The following is a 21,264-nucleotide window of genomic DNA, read 5'->3' as shown; positions in this document are numbered from 1 at the left end:
TAAATCAAGCCTTCTCAATTTTAGCACTTTGCCAATATTCACTGATTTAAACATGAAAGTTCAGTCAGTGGCTTATTAAATAACCATCTTTCCTTCATGCAAAATAAGAGACTAAAACACTACTGTGTGTCAATGAAATGAACAGCCAAGGCCAGCTGAGGAGCAAATCTTCACGATGATGAAAAGCTTGCCTGCTTTTATCTGGCTCCTGTCAATCAGAGTACATTATCTTTTCCAGCCTGTTAAATACTGTAGATCATTGCAAGAAGTCCAGAGCAGGTTGAATACAGCTGCTTAGTGCAATCAATATATTTCCATTAGGAGCTAGAAATTTCTTCTTTGCAGAATAGCTCAGAAGGGTAAACTTTTGTTGTTAGTAGTAGTAGTAGTAGAAACAGGACCAGCAGCTAATTCTCATCAATGACACAGTAGGTTCTTATCTATCCATCAAGGCTGCCTCTGTGATTATGTGGTTAGATCCTGGAGATAGAATGGTTTGAATTCTTTGTGTTGCGACAATGAAACTGATGAGATTCAGTAGTTGGCATGAATAATTGGAACTGAGGTTTACGTTGTTTTTCTTATGAAACTGCCTAAGACATCCCATACTGTACTGCAATTAATAAAACAATCACTATTTCATAAACTACTATCCTAACATTCCTGAGCATATCCTATCATTTGGAAACTGCTTCTGAATATTTTGGATATGAGCTCTTAAGTTTTTACAGTAGGACACACACTTCTCTCATGTCTGCAATTGTCATAGCAATTGTCCACAAAACACTAGGGAATATTAAGCTGTTTCTTCTCCTTTTTTAACCCCCCTTCCAAAAAACCCCCTGCAACAATGTCTTTGCAGGAAAACCACTGAAGCTGTCCTCCTGAAACTTGGCAGGATTCCTCACTCAGAAGATGCAACATTGCCTGCAAATTTCATCCAATTCTGACCCCAAATCAAAACATTACAGATCGTTCCTTTAAAAACAACGACAAAACAAGCAAACAAAAAACTTTAAATGGTCCTAAAGCTGTTCATTTGTAATTTGGCAGGTTTTATCCATTCTGGAGGGGCTATTATGCCTGAAAATTTCATTCACGTCTTTGGCATATATATAATTTTTAGAAGTTAGAATAAAAAGTTTTAGTTTACAGTATTCTGTGATTTCTATTAAGTTCCTCTCAATACTACAGAGCAATCTCATGCACGTCTACTCAGAAGTCAGTCCTATTGTTTTCAATATGGCTTATTACCAGATTAGTATGTATATAATTATCACTTAAAAGATTTTTATAAGTCCTATGTTTATCCAAATATACATGCAAGTAAGTCGCTTGCCATTTACACTAGTGGCCAAAATTGTGGAAACCTTTTGGAGAAAGTGTATTTCCGAGGTTTGATGGCTCTTAACACCACTTTCTTTTGAAGTAATACCATAAAATGATATATCAACGGAATAATAATTTAATGAAGGATGTAATGCACAAAGTTTGTTCAATTATCTGTATTCTATCAAAAGTTATAGCCAAATAACCAGAAAAAGGTGTGTTTAGAGAGCCAGTCAGGTATCTGGTTTTAGCAATGATAGCTCAAAACACTTTTTTGAGTAATACCATAAAATTATATAACAATGGAAATATAATTTAATGAAGAATGTAATGGAATAGCTTATATGAAGGATTACTTATTACAACAGCAGACCTAAAGAAGAAATGTGAAACACATTGGAAAAATGAGCTATACAAAAATTCTCACCATATCAGTTAATACTTATTTGGGTAACCTTTAGCCTTCCCATGGAATGAACCAAATTTTCTAGTTCTGCAGCTGTAATAATGTGAAACCAAGATTGAATTATTGCCTCTATTAATTGAGTTTTATTGCTGGATTGCTTCTGACTAACAAGTTTCTTTAGTTGGCTCTATAGATTTTTGATTGGGTTAAGGTCTGGGCTATGTATTTTTGGGCATTTACATTCACATTAATAACACAAATTCTGCCCACACCTTTTGCTGTCATACAACCCTATATCATAACACTAACTGGGTGTTTCACAGTAGGTATAATACAAGTAGGATGTAAATCTTCTCCGATTCTTCTCCTTACGTATTTCATGCCATCACTTTCAAGCAAGGAGACTTGGGTCTCATCACTCCAAATAACACTGTCCCATTGTTCCACTGTCCAGTTAACATAGGTTTTAGCCCAGTTTAATCTTTTCAACTTTTGTTTGAGATATAACAATGGCTTTTTGCTTGGAATTCTCGCATTTAGACCATATTCCTGTAGTCTGTGCCAAACAGTCCTTGCACTCAGCTTCACATTACATTCCACCATGTCATCTTGTATACACCCAGATGATTTTCTTCTGTCATGTAGGCATAGTCTCTCAATTCTTCTATCATCACTTGCTGTTGTGTACCTTTTCCTGCCTTTACCAGTCTGATTTTGTAGTGACTAGGTCTCCTTATACCTCTTCAAAAATTTAGAAATGCCAACTTTGGTTAAGTTTCCACCACTTTTTTCTTTTAATTTCTTCATAACTTTAGCCTTGTTCACTTAATAGTACTATTTTACATTACTTTCTGGGTGACCAGTCAACTCTTTGCGCCATTTCTTTAATTTTATTATGTTTTACAAGCTCACTAAATGAAGAACAAAACAAAAAAAACCCAACAAACTTGATAGCAATCATATAACACACTGGCAAATGTCCTCTTTATTTATGTTGTAATAAATCATCCTTCATAAAAGTTATTGCATTACATTCTTCATTAAATTATCTTTCCATTGATGTATGATTTATGGTATTACTCCAAAAAAGTGCTATTATGAGCCATCATTGCCGAAACAAGATGACACCTGATTGGCTCTCTAAACACTCCTTTTTCTGGTTATTTGGCTATAGCTTTTGATAGAATACAGATAATTGAACAAACTTTGTGCATTACATACTTCATTAAATTATCTTTCCATTGATATGTAATTTTATGATATTACTCTGAAAAAAGTGGTGTTATGAGCAATCAAACTTCAGAAATACACTTTCTCCAATTTTGGCCACTAGTGTAACTAGAGGTCAGCAATGTATTTTCAAGCCAGCCATGGGGTTTTCTATTGGCCAGAAACTACTGCATCCACACACACATTTCCTAATACTGAAAAATGACTTTGGTGAGGAAGAGGCCATTTATATAGCAATTAAGTACATAACATTTATTACAGGGTGCAGTTAAGAGTTATGTTACTGCTCTGCTCTGCTTCATTGTGGTCATATTTTAGATCTTATCACCACCATTGCTCAGCCGAGGCTTAAATCTGAGATGGTATTCTACACACTCATTTCTCAAGTGGAAAAATGAACAAGTGGTGAAATCCCAAAGGATTATTTTCGGTAGTAATTCTTTGGCCCATTTCACACAAACAACCAAGTAGCATGGAGGTCTCTGGAAACAAAATGATTTTGACTCTGAATTACTACAGCACAAGGATGTTGGGAATTGAGAAGATCTACTTCTCATTTTCACCTGCAGGTATGGGAGTGGATATGCTGGACCATTGTCTTGCCTCAGTAATGGACTGGATGAGAGCCAACAAGCTAAAGCTCAATCCAGTTAGGACTGGGGCACTAGACTGGATGGATAGCTCTTGATGGGGTTACACTCCCTCCAAAGGAGCAGGTATCCAGCCAAGGGTTACTTCTGAATCCACTGCCATCACTTGAGGCTCAGGTGGCCTTGGTGGTGTGGAGTGCCTTCCATCAACTTCTGCTGGTGACCCAATTGCACCCCTTATCCCCAATCCAATCCTTAAATTACAAGGGACTTGCATATGTTATTAATAATGTAGCCTAGTGGTCAAGTGATCAAGAAAGCAGACTTTTCCATAGATCAGTATCAAAAGACATTGTGCTGAGCCGCCTGCAACACAGCAGCTTCATGGAAAATGGAATACAGGAAGTTCAAATGCATGTATCAGGCAACTGCACTCCAGGATTTAATGGAGGAATCTTTCCCATCACCTGTAGCCTGATTCTTTTAACTGAAGATACAAAGAACTGAACCTATATCTTCTGCATGCAAAGCGTATGGTCCGCAGCGAAGTGTCTCAGAAATATGCAGAGACTGAGCAAAATGGCAATGGTGAAGTAGGGTGGCTGGCTGCTGAATGGTACTAGGACTGGGGAATAATGCATCTATATACTACTCCGAGACATTTAAACTAATCATTAAGCTGGCTATAACAGATTGTTAGTATTTTTGTCTCTACAGCTTATTTGGGTTTACACAGTTGTTAAAAAAACCAATTAAATTTGTACAGTAACATCTATGAGCAGGATATCTTCTACAGCACAATAACAAAATGTGCATGAAAGAGGAAACTTAATGCCTGAAGCAGTAGCACACGAGCTATTATGGGCACATTTCCATGGATCTGTTTTGCCTTTTCCTGCTATACAGTGGTACCTCGGGTTAAGAACTTAATTCGTTCTAGAGGTCCATTCTTAACCTGAAACAGTTCTTAACCTGAAGCACCACTTTAGCTAATGGGGCCTCCTGCTGCCACTGTGCCACCGCTGCACGATTTCTGTTCTCATCCTGAAGCAAAGTTCTTAACCCGAGGTAATATTTCTGGGTTAGCGGAGTCTGTAACCTGAAGCGTATGTAACTCGAGGTACCACTGTACTTTGTTTAGAAAGTCATCCTGACTGGGGTGACTGTTTGTGTGTGTGTGTGTGTGTGTGTGTGTGAGAGAGAGAGAGAGAGAGAGAGAGAATGAGCCTTCCTTATAAGGAAATGGTGATGCGCTTGCCATGAGCAGAACAATATTGTACATCATAACACAGTTCAACTCAGCCCCAATTCAGGTCTGCAATAGCGTTTAGAACAACAAATCTGGGTCAAGGTGAAGGAGTATTTTCCAACATTCTGCACATGAAAACAAGGACACCCTTGAGGACTTATAACACCTCAATTCTTCTTCCAAACATCACTGAGCACCGACCTACATGCACCCACTCCTGAACACTAATGGAAAGGCTCTTTTCCAACTGCTGTGTTGTTTTGCACTACAAATGCATTTACACTGTATTAATTTACTCAAGAGTCTGTTCTCCACTGGGTTCTGAAGCAGCTGTTTTGATATACAGGCCAAAACATTTTTCTTTTGCAAGACTTAAGAATGGTTTAATAGGAAGTTTCATCTCACAAGAAGTCTGGCTGAACTTCATGCTACAACTCGAACACATTCCCAGCAGCATGCATAATGCAATCCTATGCCTGGTTACTCAGGTATAATCCCACTGTGGCTTAATTCCATATATGTATATAACAGAATTATTAAAAAGTTATCCTGGAATCTCCCCCAAAGGCAAAAAAGGGATACTGAAGTACTGGAGACCAGTACCAGAAAACAGGGAGAATTGGATTATTGCTTTCTCTGAGAAAGAAACAGCAGATGGTGGGCACAAGAAAAAAATGGCTGCCAGTATGAATGGGGGGCTGGGGCTCCTCAAATTTCAATAGTCTGAATCCAGAAAAGCTGAATGTGTTTTGAATCTGACCATACTTTCCAGGGCTACAGTGCTCAAAGTCTGATGCTATCTTTTCAGGCAGACACAATTTAAGCAGGGCTTGGTTATGTCTGAACTTTCAGACTCCCAAATACACACACTTAACTTTATGAATTAACATTCTTGCTATATAAATTAACTTAGCAGCCTCATACCCACTGTTGCTCAGGAATTCTAAGAAACAAAACAAAAATCACTGGAGGTTTGAGATCAGTGTTTAAAATCAGTACAATTTTGAAAGGCTCAGTCTGCCATCTTGATTCAAAACAGCATTCAACTGGATCCAAACATAGAAGAAAACCGTCTCCTTAATGTCAGGAACCATCATGCAAAATTTGGTTATGGTATATTTATAGGCAGCCAAATGCACAATGAACAGATAAGCAACTTTCTAAAATATATAGCAGAATACACATTGGTGGACCACAGGGCTTCCTTTTTTTAAGGAAACAGTGCAAAATTGAAATTCCGCTTGATCGAAATGTCTTCCACAAAGCTCATACATAGGGATTACTAGATCATTTCCTTTGTTTTATTGCATAACAATATCACATTTTAAATTCTGTTTTCTATTATTACAATCTGAATAATGTGTGAATAGGACCTGGAACTATTTCCCCCCTGCCCCAAATTAGCATTGCAAAATGCCACACATTTTCTATCAGAAAGAAAAGGATTTTTGTCTGATAGTTGTCCACCTATTAAAAATTCTGGCTAGGCAAATGCATTGCAGAAATATGTAAAAGTAAGATTATTATTAATGTGTATATAACTGAGGTTTGATTTCCTGGAGTGAACAATGCAAGTGTACAATACAGTTGTTTAAATTTTCAAATGACCTCCCCCCACCCCCTGCAAAAAAGGAACAGCAATCTCCACAGCAATAAGAACTAATATATTTATTTTATTCAGCTAGCTGTATGCATTTACATAATACTGGCATGCTGTGGAGTCACTCACAGTCAATATACAATATAAAAGATCTGAAATATGTATGTGATTTACATTACACCCTTATAGTAGTAACTGTCACATTTGCAGGCATAGGCTGTACTCAAAGGCGCGTTTCTGACATCTGTATGTATTGCAACAGATACCCTCAGGAATCCCAATTTCACTGGGGCCACGGGGGCACTAAAGGACAAGGCACCTCTGACAGGTAAGCCATGGAAAGGAAGCTCATTACTGCTCTGTCCTCCTGCCCACAGCACAAAGATACCGTATGCTGGGGACCATGTTGTGGTCTTCAGGCTGCCTGGTTTTGTGTATGCAGTGTCAGGCAATGTCATGCCTGATATGAAGGCAGCAGTAGCTGCTAGTAATCCCTTTAATGTTTTATGATGAAGAGAAGATGGCTTGGGAGATGGCTCTTTCCTCGACTGAACTGTTTTAAAACACAACTTTGTAACATGGCAGTGACAGCATTTAACATACATATTTCAATGTATCTGAAGAAGTGTGCATGTACACAAAAGCTCATACTAATAACAAACTTAGTTGGTCTCTAAGGTGCTACTGGAAGGAATGTTTTTTTATTTTGTTTCGACTACGGCAGACCAACACGGCTACCTACCTGTAACATATTTCAATGTGCACATTAAGTCACTTAACAATTAGTCACTTGAAATGGTTTCAGCTTGGCAAAAATCAGAACAGGATATGACCCTATAAAATTTAATAAAGTGGCTGAAACACGAGGGTAGAAGCCATATCTTTTGCTTTTGCTTGTTAAACAGACGGTACATTTTTCAAGGTGTTTGCTGTTTCTTGTACATAAGATAGCACAAGATAGAAAGAATCAGGTTCACAAGCTTAACATGAGTCAACAGTGTAAGGCAGCAGCAAAAAAAAAAGCTAATGCTATTATAGGATACATCAACAGAAGCATAGTGTAATAGGGAAGTAATAGTACTTGCTCTATTCTGCCTTGCTCAGACCACACCTGGAGTACAGGGTCCAGTTCAGGGCACCACAATTTAAGAAGGACATTGAAGAGCAGGTTGGAGCTTTCTTGTGGATATTTGCTGGCTCAAATAGCAAGCTTCTACAAAAAGAACCACAGGGGCAAACTAGAGCTCACAATTACAGAACCACCCCCAGTGGCTGTTTTCACACATTGCATCATAACATATACAACAATTTTAAATATGGGCTTACACACACGTCCACTTGTCCCTTACCTAGAAAGTACAAGTCTGAGAGGTTTTCTGCTTGACCTGTGCTTTCTAGGCAAACGTCTCAGCAGTTGCCCCCTTGACTTGCTCCTTTTCCAAAGAAAACCTGCTCTTTAGTGATAAATTGGTGCAAACAGAGAAAACACAAATTGCCGTTTGCTTCCTATGAGCTTCCTTGGGCCCTCCTGCAACCTTCTCAGACCTGGTAAGTGGGAAGGTGCTTTCCTTACTGGTCTCTGGGATGCTCCCAGAGCCCCCACAGCTCCTTCCCAGAGGCCAGGGTTGGGTATGGGGAAGGTAGTGTGAGGGCTTTGGAACTCACTAAGCGAGGAAAACCCATCGTCCAGCCTGGATGCTGAGGTCCGGCTCCAAGGGCCTTCTGGCGGTTTTCTCACTGCAAGAAGTGAGGTTGCAGGGGACCAGACAGAGGGCCTTCTTGGTACTGGTACCCATTCTGTAGAACGCCCTCCCATCAGATGTCAAGGAGATAAATAACTACATGCCTTTTAAATGACATCTGAAGGCAGCCCTGTACAGTGGTACCTTGGTTCTCAAACTTAATCCACTCTGGGAGTCCCTTTCAACTCCTGAAACTGTTCAAAAACTAAGGCGTGGCTCCTGATTGGCTGCAGGAGCTTCCTGCACTCAATTAGAAGCTGCGGAAGCCAAGTTGGACGCTCGGCTTCTGAAAAACATTCGCAAACCGGAACACTCACTTCTGGGTTTGTGGCGTTCGGGAGCCGATTGTTTGGGAGCCAAGCCGTTTGAGTACCAAGGTATCACTGTATGGGGAAGTTTTTAATGTTTGAGGTTTTATTGTGTTTATAATATTTTGATGGGAGCCACCCAGAATGGCTGGGGCAACCCAGTCAGATAGGCAGGGTAGAAATAATAAAGTTGTCATTACTATTATTATTACTGATTGTGCAGGTGGTGGTGGTGAAATAAATAACTGGAAAGTGGGGAGCAGTGGGTTTCCTTGGCTCTCCATTTATTTATTTATGTCCCCCTTGCCCCCCAGTAAGGTTGTGATTGCGTTAGTAAAGCGAGCACAAGTTGCTGACTTGCTGTATTTATTTTTCAAAATGACTCAATTTCCAGGCAGAAAATATTTCTTCTATACATTTGAAATGTAAATTGGATTTCGTTTTGTTTTGTTTTTTAAATTAATCTTTAGGAATGTGTGCAAAAACTAGCTCTCTTGGCAAGGTTATAGAGATAGCAAAAATGAACACAGCATTAAAAGAAAGCACATTTTAAAAGCTTCTAATGCTAATGATGTTTATTTAATATTAAAATTCCACGAAGGTCCCCAGTGGCTTCTGAATATAAAAGACATTTCTAAACTGAACTTCCATGTTGCTGCCGTCAGCCTTTCAGACTCAGGATCCATTTTGAGAAGTGATGCCCTTAGCCAATCACATCCTCCCAGCCTGAAACCTTGGTGTGAAAGTGGGAGGACAAAGGAAGAACTGCAAGGAAACAGAACCTTTTGTGAAAGTCATCTGAAAAAAATAAATAAATCTATATATCTAGTTTATCAGGGGCCAGGCAGAAGGTTGATTATATCCCATATTAATTTATTTTAAAAGCTGTTGGGGGTGGAAGATTAATACTAAACTGCCACAGTTGTTGATTAAATTACTTCTGCTTGTACACAGATGTCATGTCTGTTCCAGCAATTAGAAAGAAGAGAGTTCACTATGTTCAAAGGCAAATGACTTCTGAATCATCTGCCTATTGAGACACCAATGTGTTTCCTCCAATGTTTTAGAGGTGGAAGGGTGACTTTCTAATTGCCACAAAACTATCCTGATTCAAAATGGATAAAATTATGGCATTACTCATTATTTTAAATTTCCAAGGAGGTGATACATTCTGATTTTAAAAGAAACTAGCCTACTTGTCCTTGTTCCTTCACAGATGGCAATGATCTGAATAGGAGCTGCATGAATAGGATTTGATTTAATAATTCTATGGAGGGAGAAAGGCATTGCGTTTTTGGCGAGCTGCAAAACTAAGAGCAGCAAAGAGCAGTAGCATGACACCATCAGAGAAGGATCGTCTTAACATTAATGGAATGCTTAGCAGCATAAAAGGCTTAATTTCTGAAATTGGTAAGTGGATGCATTTCAATTTGTCTGAAATGTCTGGCATCTACACTTGGCTTCGACACCCTGGTTTCCAACTTCACAACATCTGGCAAATGTTACTTATAATCAAGAGCGAGTTGCACTGAAGAACATCTGCAATCAGAGTGTAATCAAATTCAATGAAAACACAGCCAGTTGCACATTATGTAGTTCAAGTGTGTGTGTGTTTTTAAATGCCAGCACCCTTTTCGTTATACTGGGACTGTGCTACTCCTTCTGTTGATCTTAGTTTTGCAGCTCATAAAATGGGAGAGCCCAAGGCTAGCCAGAGAGACATTTTGCTGCTTGAGGCAAATGACAGAATGGCGCACAAATGTCAAATATGCAAGATAACTGGCAGGTGAATTTTGATATTGGTGATGGGACAACACCCTCCTGTGGGCTGCAGCCAAGCTTAGGCACTTGCCACTACTCCCTGTCCCCCAACACTTGTCACCTGAGATGGATACCTCACTCTGACCAATGGTAGGGCCAACCTATTATTTCTTATCTGAAGTGAGTAGAACTGGCATTTACTTCTATCCTAGCTGGCTTCAAAAGGTTCCAAACCAACTTGATACATTTCTGAACTGAAACAAAATGAACACCTGGTTTGTTGATTTATTTTAGATATGTTCATCCTGACTGCTTTCTAAAACAGCCCTCAATTTTATTTTATTTTACAATTTTCTTGGCTATCTCAGAAATGAGAGCCCAAAACAGAAATTTAGATAATATATTGTATTGTTTTATCATCTTTACCCATTAAACTTTTGTTGTTGCTGTTTAAAAAATATTCTCAAACTGGCCTACTTTCAGACCAGAAGTATGTTCCTCTGCTGCTAGAATTAATAAAATACATGTCTAGCTTTAGAACAAACATATGGGCTCCCCAAAACAATATCTAACACGAACTTACTGTGGCTAGCAGAAGAGATTTCATTTGTTTTGACAACACATATACTTCTGTTTAAATTATGTAAAGCTTACATTTATTTCGTTTGATATTGCTATAAAATCTGCTTGTGCGTTCCCTGCAAACACTGCTGTTGTTACCCAAACCCAACACTGTTCTATTTCTATTTCTTTTAGGCATTTCTTCCGCAATAATTTCATACATCCAACAGAACAGTTTTTGAGAAACGTTCCTCATTTTATACTAATATGTATAAAAATTTCTGAAGACTTTTCAAATAGCCAGTGCACTCTGTACATAGAGAATATGTGCACAGAATAGAATAGGAGACCCTGCACCACTAAAAATATAAAATGCATTTCCGGATCAGCCCAAGGTTGATCTAATCCATTGTGTTTTGTTCATCTACAAGAGTGATAAGCTAGATGCTTCTTGCAACTCAGAAGGTGGGCATGATCTGATGCTGTGAGTGTTTTTCATAGAGCTGCAACTCGGAAGTGTGAAATGATTAATCATATGGGCTTTAACCAACTGTTCTATCAATTAGATTTGCATTTGAGTAACAACACTATTTCTGAAGCAAGAAGCTTGTTTACTTTGTTCTTAGATTATGTAAGAGAGAGGTAAAAAGGTAAAGGACCCCTGGATGGTTAAGTCCAGTCAAAGGTGACTATGGGGTTGTGGCGCTCATCTCGCTTTCAGGCCGAGGGAGCCGGCGTTTGTCCACAGACAGCTTTCCAGATCAGGTGGCCAGCATGACTGAACCACTTCTGGTGCAACAGAACACCGTGATGGAAGTCAGAGCACATGGAAATGCTGTTTACCTTCCCGCTGCCGCCGCGCCTATTTATCTGCTTGAACTGGCATGCTTTCGAGTTGGCAGGAGCTGAGGCAGAGCAATGGGAGCTCACCCCATTGCGGGGATTTGAACCACCGACCTTCCATTCGGCAACCCCAAGGCACTGTGGTTTAGACCACAGTGCCACCGTGTCCCCTAGATTATGTACATGTGTCACAACAGGCATTCCCACCTATAAGAGAGTGAAAAGGAAATTCCTCTTTTTATGAGCACCGGCCAGTTTTTCTAAGCTCTTTCTATTAAAATCCTTGATAGGATATGGAACCTCAGGAAAAACAAAAGAAAGCCGATCAGTTGCACCTGTTGGTGACTAAATGTATCATTTTACAACACTGGAAAAATAAATACAGCTCAACAATCTACCAATGAGCAGACCTATCCTTGCTTGCCATACATGAAGTAGCTACATCTCTTAGATTGCAGGAATCTGAAGCTTGCCCGGTGATATGGTAATACCTAGTTGAAGGTAACAGTATTTTGTTAATGACATCTGGTAAATTGAAATTTATTGGAAAGAGTAAAACCTATGAACACAGACACACACGCCTTCCCTCCTGCCACTTTTTTTTTGTTCTGCTTCAGCCTTGTTTTGATGTTTGTTCATCTCCATGACAGCAGCAGAAAGTCAGGTAATGTAGCTCTCAGGCTGCATTGCTGCACTGTTTTTAAACTTGTACAGCAGCTGATCGTCCGAGTGACTGTAATTACTTTAAAAAAGAAAAGACAAAGACAAAGAGAGGAAGCTCTTGAGCCACCTCTCAATGGAAATCTGTAAATTAACTTCAAATCCACCAATGTTCAGATTCAAAAATGGGTGTCTGAATTGAGCCACACATTGATGTGGGCATATTGGATCAGTGGGTCGACTTTGGAAACCAAGCTTTCTGGATTTCTCCTCCTAAACAGGAGTAATTCTTGCCGGTGCCGAAAAGGATAAATTAACTCCTTTCAAAACCATGTTTCCGAGTGCTCGCTTTTAAAAACCCTTCGTGGCTCAGAAGCTGAACACCGAAAGAACAAAGTATGCCAGCATGAGCCTGCCCATATTCTTAGATTATCTTCACAGCCTATGCTCCAGATGTCCCACCATCTGAAGTAAGGTGAGCGGCAACTAGACAGAAATTATTCTTGGTTGTGCTGACCCACTTATTAAATGTTTTCCACAAAGCGGCTTCCTTGGAACCCAGTCTGATGTCCTTTCAGTGTCTATGAATAAGACCTTTTTATTTTACCAATATTTTTAATTGGTAATGGGAATTGTTTTAGTACTGCTTTTTTCATTCAACTGTTTTATCATGCATTGTACTTTTTATTATTCTAATTTATTTTGTGAGCTACCCTAGGGATGTTTTACACTGATGGGCAGAATAAAATGTTTGTAAAATATTTCTATATTTGATTATGTTCTCTAATCTAATTAGAGAGCATATAGTCTCATAACTTTTTTGTGGAGTGCCTGAAAGTTTTGAGGGTAAGGAGTTACTCTCCTTTATGGAAAAAGAGACTGTGATACTTCTTGAACTAACATGCAACTATCAAGCTTTTGTCTTAAAGTCAGGTGTCAGAGAATCCAACCCCCACAGTAGGTGGAAAGTTCTTATCAGCTGCTTTTTATTCAATATTTACAGAGAGAGGCTTAGAAAGGCAGCCTCTTAGAATGGTGTTGCTCTGAGCAAATCTCCAATCCCCTTCTCTCCCACTTCGTCAACAGCACCACCACCCTTACGGTTGCCGCTTAGGGCCATATGTCTCCAAGCCATTTACTCTCCTACTTTTAAGGCTTGCCAGGTTCTGGAAGATGGTGGTTCTGGAATGCTTCCTGGGATAACGTGTCAGCCTGCTGCTCCGGCTCTGCCTCCTCCTCTTCTCCCATTATTTCCCAACTTTTCTCCTCATCTTCCTCTGAGCTGTGACCTGCCTCAAACCCTTGTTGGAATTCTGAACTGTCTCCTTCTTCTCTGGAAGGGCCAGGTTGAGGAGGCATTCTCCACCATTCCTCTTCTGCCCAGTCCCTGACACTTAATTTTTTATTTTTTGTCTATTGCTGCTAACAAAATTTTAATTAACATGGATGGAAAGAGATTTTTAAAAGTTTTTCAGCTGCTATTATAGCAAAGACCAAATAAAATGACAAATCTCAGGTCCAACTACCATTTTTTATTATCTGAAATTTTCAGATCATGAAAATGGCAAATATGTTACAGTTCTGAGATGGGAATTGTGTGTTTAGCCATTTGTGAAAATAGGATGGACCATAACCTACTTCTACAGCTGGTTAGATGTTAGGATATTTCCCTCTGATTCTGTTCTACAGGGTTCTATTATGTACATGGATTGAATGGTTTGGTTTAAAATACTGATGAATTTCTTGTTTCAAATAATATTAAGTGTTGAGATAATGATTTATCATTTATAACATTTGTTGGTACTAAAGGGTTAAGAGGTAACAAGTCGCTCTAATCACTGAGCAGCTGGAAGTCATTAAGCATCCAGGAATGTGAGTTAGTTTGTATAAATAGTCAGTTCACCCGTGTGTTTTTCCCCTTGACCTGACTCTCAGACTCTGTTTGTGGCCATGGGCGTGTTTGCTGATATGAGTCAAGTTTAGAGTAAAGTTTTCTTTATGCCGGAGATAAAAGCATGTGTGCTTTATCGCCAGGGTTTTTCTTTTGTAAATAAAGTTTTTTCCTGAGTTCCAATGTGCTTGCTCCAGGATTCTTCATTGAAAGGTACTGACTCTCCTGCCTTCTTCAACTGCTGCACGAAATTCTCTGCTGAGATAAGATTTATGGCGTTGGAAGCGCACTGGACGTTTACTTAACATTAAACTAATTAAAGTTTAATGGACAACATTTCTACTCTATTCCAAGCACATAAACATGACATTAGACTTTAGAATCTACAAATAATGAGAGATATCCAACTAAGTCATACTCAGAGTGGACTCCTCAAAATCAGTGGACTTAATTCTATTGATTTCAGTGTAGGCTTACCCTGAGCATGAGTTATCACCCAACCTTTAAATATATTTTTTTTTAAAAGAAATCACTAATTTTTAAGCATACTGCTTTTACAGAACCCGTATACAATATATATTGTATATATTTTCGCTAGGTAGGCTAAATATATTAGAATATATTTTCGCTAGGTAGGCTCATACAATATTTGTACAGTTCACTAGTAACTCGTCATTTTCTTTGCTCTTTGCTTAGTTTGTACAATGCACTTGCTACTTATCATTATTAGATGCCATTTTTCCACACTAGAAAATAAAAATACTGGTGCGGGGGTGGGGATTATCCCAAGGCTACAGTACTTCAGGCAACTACATTTCAACAGCTTGTTTTAACAATATCTTGACCTTCCTCTCACAAATGGTAGCAAGGAAAACTATCCAAGGGCATAATTGAAAAGCAACATCTGAAAATTTTCATTCCTCTAAAAGCAGTTATATGTGGAACGCTCTAAAAATATAATCACAATGACATCTTTTCTAACACCATGCAGTTTCCATGCTTCACTAATTTTGAGTTTGAGCACAGCTGAACAGAAGAGCTTATGGGTTTTGACTACAGGCGATCCCTGTACCATGAGCTAGTTCTGCGTTCTAATTGTGTTATCATTAGAATATAACCAGTAGCATGTCTTCCAGAAGGGTATCAATTCATTAATGCAGACAGTTAAAACTATTTTCCACTGTGAGTAATGAAGTGGAAACATCCACATTAATTCTAAAACTGTTGAGATTATATGCCCACCATAGCCACAATGCTCTGCTAGATGGTTTTTTCTTTAAGTGGGTGAGTGAAACACGCTGTTCACAACTTAGATTTTGTAGGACACGGGGGGGGGGGCAACTTAGATACATATTCTTGACAATCTTTAAAGTTTTAATAAAGCTGGGATTGGGAACCAGGGCATTGATCCTGCACTCGCTCCCACAAATCTAAGATGAAGTTGAAGATGAAGAGAGAAAGAGAAGAGTTCCTGCTGTTTCTAACTTATTTAGTGTGAAACATTTAAAATCGACTTCTTACAGCAAATCCCAAATCAAATGCTGTTCGGTATTCCCATATTTGATTGGAAGCAACTGTGGTTTATGACGAATGGAACTACGTAGTACCATTATACACTACGTAGTATAATACAGGTAATATACAGTAAAACAATTTTATATAATGGTCTACTGAAATTGAAATCATATAGGTGAAAAACTAATTTTACAGTTGATCTACTGGAGAGATCAAGTAATTCTGTGGAAAATTGTAAATGTTTCAGTATGTGATTTGTATCAAATTTCACTTGCATGTCAAGACCCCAAGGCCTCCCCCTTATGTTGAATAATAACACATGGACACCATATTTTAGGTTACTGGGCAAATTTTAGGCCACAACTTTATTGGTTACAGACTGTGAGTGATATGGGCTTAGGCACTGGAATTGAACCAACTATATGTGACTCCTGCTCGCCTGCAGGAAGTCTCACAAGGTTTAGCCACCAGTTAGGGGGAGCCCTGCTGAGGCACATCAACTCGGAGCTCCCCCCCCCAAGTGTCACCGGAAGGTCGTGCCATGGCCTAGCCTCCACCCGGGCTTCGGACAGGAACCTCCCCTCCCCCAAACAAGGTTTTACCAATGCCTAACCGCCAAACCTTACAAAAGTTGTGACAATTGCTACGAGGTAGGTGAAAACCAAATGGCCAGTGCCAATTTGCCAAATGGAAAAATTCCTACCAGGCCCCTCAAAGGCGACCAACCGGGGTCCATAGCAAGGCCAATATGATGAACGCATGAAAAGATGGCGGGAGGGTGGAAGATCCGTGGAAGCTGGAACAAGAAGGGAGATCCCCTTGGCCGCGCGGCTGTTTAAAAGGGATAAGTCACGTCCCCTGGCCAGCCAGACTGGCCGGCCGGGGGCCATGATGTGGGGCTTCGCCAGCCCCTGCTGTGTGTGGAGGCCATGTGGTCTGACTGCAACACCACCCCACCCCGGAGTGGAACGGCTTTATTAGTAAGTTTTTCTTTAATTTTTTAAAAGACCAACATTAAAGCATATTTTAAAATAATAACAGTATTATTGGCATTTATGTTATTTTCCACCCCAACATATTAAATTCCGCATCCAATAGGTAAAGGTTTTCTCTGTTGGTACCGTCTGAACTCCCTGGAAATTTCTTGTAAATAAGAATGATGACCTTTTATAGACACAAATACAAAACCACTGGAGCAACGTATTATGTTAATATTCTGTTTCCAGATGATCTAACCTTTTAACAATTGAAAATCTATTTTGTTAAAAGCTTATTTCATTAGAAAACTAGCATTTTCTTCAGTTTCAGTTGTATTTCTTAATTTTGGAGTCATATTCGTTCTCTGGGAGCCATAATCCAATTAGTCAGCAAGCAAATAGAGCCATCCTTCATTTTGCTTAAGTCGCTCACAATAAAGCATATTCTGGGTGATTTGTATCAGAACCTTTAATTGCTTGAAATGGGTGAGTCACCTGTAATGACAGCAATAAGGATTTCTTATGACAAGATCCAATTTTGTTTAATTTTGGTTGACATCAGGCCTTGGCTCCAATCTTTCATCTTAATACAACTGATTTTCTTTTCTTTTTTTTAAAGCCCAAAGCTGTTTTGCATAATACGGAGATTATTTGAGTTACTTAAGGTTTATAATAAATGCCAAGAATGGCAAACATGCCTGGCTTCTAACTTTTTTTATTGAAATTATATGTGGAGTCTTCCTTCGGACAATTTAGTTGATGACATTTTCCTCAACAGACACACGTTCACCAACATTCTAACACCCCATAGATTTCACCCTCCCCTTAAAAAAATAATATATCAAAAGCCTCATTAAAACTTCAAAAGTTGTATCTCATTGCAAATGCTTGAATAGGCAGAGGCTATCTCAAAGCATGAAAGGGTAGCATGTCATGAATAAATCAGGTTTTAAGAGAAAGCAAACATGTAAAGTCTGAAAATTAATTCAAAGGAGGTCAATTAGTGAAAGCAACAAACTAATTTGATTTGCATCTGAAATCACACATTATAGTTGTGGTTTTCCGAAACACCAGTTCAAAGGGTTTGACTGCATAAGCCATCAGTACTAGTGGGTCAAAATGTAGTCCTAAATCTTAGTGCTATTTTTACTACTAATTGCTAATGATCAGTTGGTAGAGGTCTTTAATATGAAGCAAGAACATTAAACAGAACTATAGCTGTAATCCTACAAACCCTTTATAGGAATAAGCTTCACTGAGCACATTTAGCATGGATCAACCAGGTGTAATAAGAGTTTTATAGAATTGTAGAGTTAATCTAGATGTCATATTTGGGGTTTCTTCCAAAACTGTGATTTTATAAAAGAATTGTGTAGAAAAAGAGAATGCCAGTGGTCAAACCTGTCTCATTTTTACCTTAATAGTTCTAGTATAATCTGTTAAATTATATTAAGCTTATGCCAAACTGTTCCCCAGAAACTTAACAGCTGGAGATGCTTCCAGAAGGTGGGCAGGTCTTTCCCCCTCCCCTGGCTACAGATCATTAAAGTGTCATTAAAGATGTCATTAAAGTGTTGATATCTTGTGTGGACGGGCCACGGGTGGTGCTGTGGGTTAAACCACAGAGCCTAGGACTTGCGAATCAGAAGGTCTGCGGTTTGAATCCCCGCGACGGGGTAAGCTCCCGTTGCTCGGTCCCTGCTCCTGCCAACCCAGCAGTTCAAAAGCCACTTCAAAGTGCAAGTAGATAAATAGAAACTGCTCCAGCGGGAAGGTAAACGGCGTTTCCGTGCGCTGCTCTGGTTCGCCAGAAGCGGCTTAGTCATGCTGGCCACATGACCCGGAAGCTGTACACCGGCTCCCTCGGCCAATAAAGCGAGATGAGCGCTGCAGCCCCAGAGTCGGTCATGACTGGACCCTTTACCTTTCAGTCAGGGGTCCCTTTACCTTTACCTTTACCTTGTGTGGAGAAGAACAAAGGACACTTGGTCCTGGAAACTACACTAGAAAAATGAGCATGCATGAGATTCAGTTGACTATCTTTCAGGATTTTAGAGAACATGCATTGCCCTTCAATTTATGAAAGCAGTCCTTCTATGAAGGTAGGGGATTTGATTCAGTGAAGGAACCTGTTAACACTGCTGGATCCAGCACCCCTTCTCTGCACTAACAGAAGGGTAAGGTCACTTTCCGGTGCCATATCCCTCACTGTTCAGGAAATCCCCCACACTCAGGAGCAGATAGGGCAATAACTGAAAATGCCCTCCCCAATGCTTCCATTACTAGAATATGAGAATGCCCTTTTTGTGAACCAAGTTCCATGCACACTACCTTTGGCTCCACCCCCATGATTTTGTATAATAAAGGTCTCTTTCATCAGTAAATAAATATTATTATTATTTGAACTTGAAAAGTTACAACTGTGTCTTGCATGTTTGTGATGTTTCCCACATGTAGCTACAATGAAAAACCACTGGTGAGTTAGGGCTCATCCACACTTCCTCTTGTCCCTCTGCTTTCCCCTGGGGGAAACCACTCTTTAGAGCTCAATCAGAGCAAATGGCATTTCAGGTTTTCTTGGACTGATGTTTCGTCCGATAAAGCACTAAAGAGCGGGTTTTCCCTGGGAAAGGAGCAGGGAAGAGGGAACTGTTCAGACCCATGCCTAGAAAGCACAGGTCAAGCAGAAAACCACTCAGCCCCATGTTTTCTAGGTATGGAACCAGCAGAAGTGTGCACAAGCCCTTAGTTGTGCCTTTCAGAATCAGCATTAGCCTTTTATTAAGTTTCCTTCAGCTGACTCTTGTTGTGATCTCCTTAGATCTTATACTATATGGATATATAGTGGGTGGTCTGGATGATACTTAAATCAAACACACAAAGCAATGCCTAGACTTGACCTTGTTAAAATTTACAACTAAAACTCCCAAAACAAGACCTCAGCCTTAGGTTAGACCTGGGATAAATGTAGGAGCCAGGATTACAAATAATCATGTCTCAAGCTCTCCTGTTGATTGATGGATTTCTAGACACTTGTAAATTCTCGTAACTTAACCAGATGCTGCCTAAACTTTAGGAACAGCTTTTTCTGGGGCATGAGTTAAGCTAGAGGCTTCAAGAGGACTTCCATTCACAACCCTGCAGGATCCTCGCAGCCTTCTACTTTTATCTCAATGAAAGTAGCCAAACAGCAGCAACGGAGAGGCGATGTCAGCACAAATTAACTGCATTAAGAAAGAGCACTTCACACTGCAGCTGAATCCCAGGAAAACAAGACCCCAATTAAATAAAATTAGGCTACCAGCGCAGAGTGTAAAAGGCTCGTGGCTAGATGCTGGACCTCTCAGGACATGAAGAAGGCAATAACACCACTAGGATTAACACTTAAATGTTCTTGGTTCCTGTTTCTTGCCACCACAGAATAATGCTGCCTCTCGATCATTCTCAGTGTCCTTAGGTGTAACGATTCATCCTTTGTAAACATATGTGCTTTATCTCTTTTGCCACAGTACAGAGTTTGAGGCAATGCAGTGGATTGTGGTGATGTATCGTGCATTTCATCACTCTTATTAACAATCCTTGCCCAAAGGCTTGACACAGATGTTATGATTTGTTCTATCATTTGATGTACAGTAGCTGGCTTTTACTTAGGTCAGTAACATTGAAGGAGACAACAAGCAGCTATTTATTTTATGACCTACTGCAGCCTTGATGTTTGTTTTTCAGCGGGAAGGTGTGGGAACCTGTAAACTTCAGTAATCAATCAGGTTTGGAAGGAAAAGCATCTCTCAAATATGCACATATTTTTGTGTATTTTTAATCTAGATGCTTTGCATGATTGCTTCTTTTTTCAAATTATATCATTATGTAATTTATTATAGGCTGGACTGTTCTTTTCTTACTTGTACTTACAGCCTCCCTTCACCTAACGGATTACAAAAACATCACAAAAATGAAGTACAATTTGCAATACAGTCGTGAAGTAAAACCACAACTTGCAAAATAATAAAACAGCAATGCACAGCAATGCAGGAGGGTGAGAAGACTTTACTTCAAACAAAGACCTGGGTAAAAAAGGTAAGTCTTGACCAACTGTCAAAAAGCATAGTGTGATGGCATGAGATACATCTTCAGAGCAAAAGCAATTACACAACCTGGGGTCCACCACAAACCACAGGGCCTGACAGACTCCTTGCCCTTGAACCACAGAGGGTGGCAGCATGACCATCAGAGCCTCATCTGCTAATCTTAACCTTACTTTGAGAAGACTAGGTTAGCTGCCACTAGGAGAAATACCTGCTGTATAGTGGCTTAATATTGTTGAACTCTCTGCCATGAAAGAGAGCAGTGTTCTGTCTTCCCTACTAACATTCCACAAATGGGCAAAACACATTATGTCTCAGTTGACCTTTTAAAATGAAGCTCTTTCTTTTCAGGCAACATTTTGATGCTGACTTGATGGCTGCCGATTGTTGCTTTATATTTAGATTGTTTCATGGTTGTTTTGTTGTGTGTGTTTATTAAGTTTGTGGGCCACTTTTAAAACTATTATGAAAAAATAGCAGTATATAAATGGGTTTAAATAAATGAAGTGTGCTCCAG

At 39.5% G+C, this 21,264-nt stretch overlaps 1 protein-coding gene across 11 annotated transcripts in view; it reads right to left on the bottom strand.

The window, feature by feature from the left end:
• The window catches only part of RALYL (RALY RNA binding protein like), a 254,988-nt gene that overhangs the window by 129,425 nt on the left and 104,299 nt on the right, over window positions 1–21,264 (bottom strand). The gene's annotated exons all lie outside the window — the stretch shown is intronic.

This window comes from Podarcis filfolensis, assembly GCF_964270895.1.
Source record: "Podarcis filfolensis genome assembly, chromosome: 7".
Classification (NCBI taxonomy): Eukaryota; Metazoa; Chordata; class Lepidosauria; order Squamata; family Lacertidae; genus Podarcis; species Podarcis filfolensis.
The sequence above is the reverse complement of the archived record's forward strand: the minus strand, read 5'-3'. Positions and strand labels throughout refer to the sequence as shown.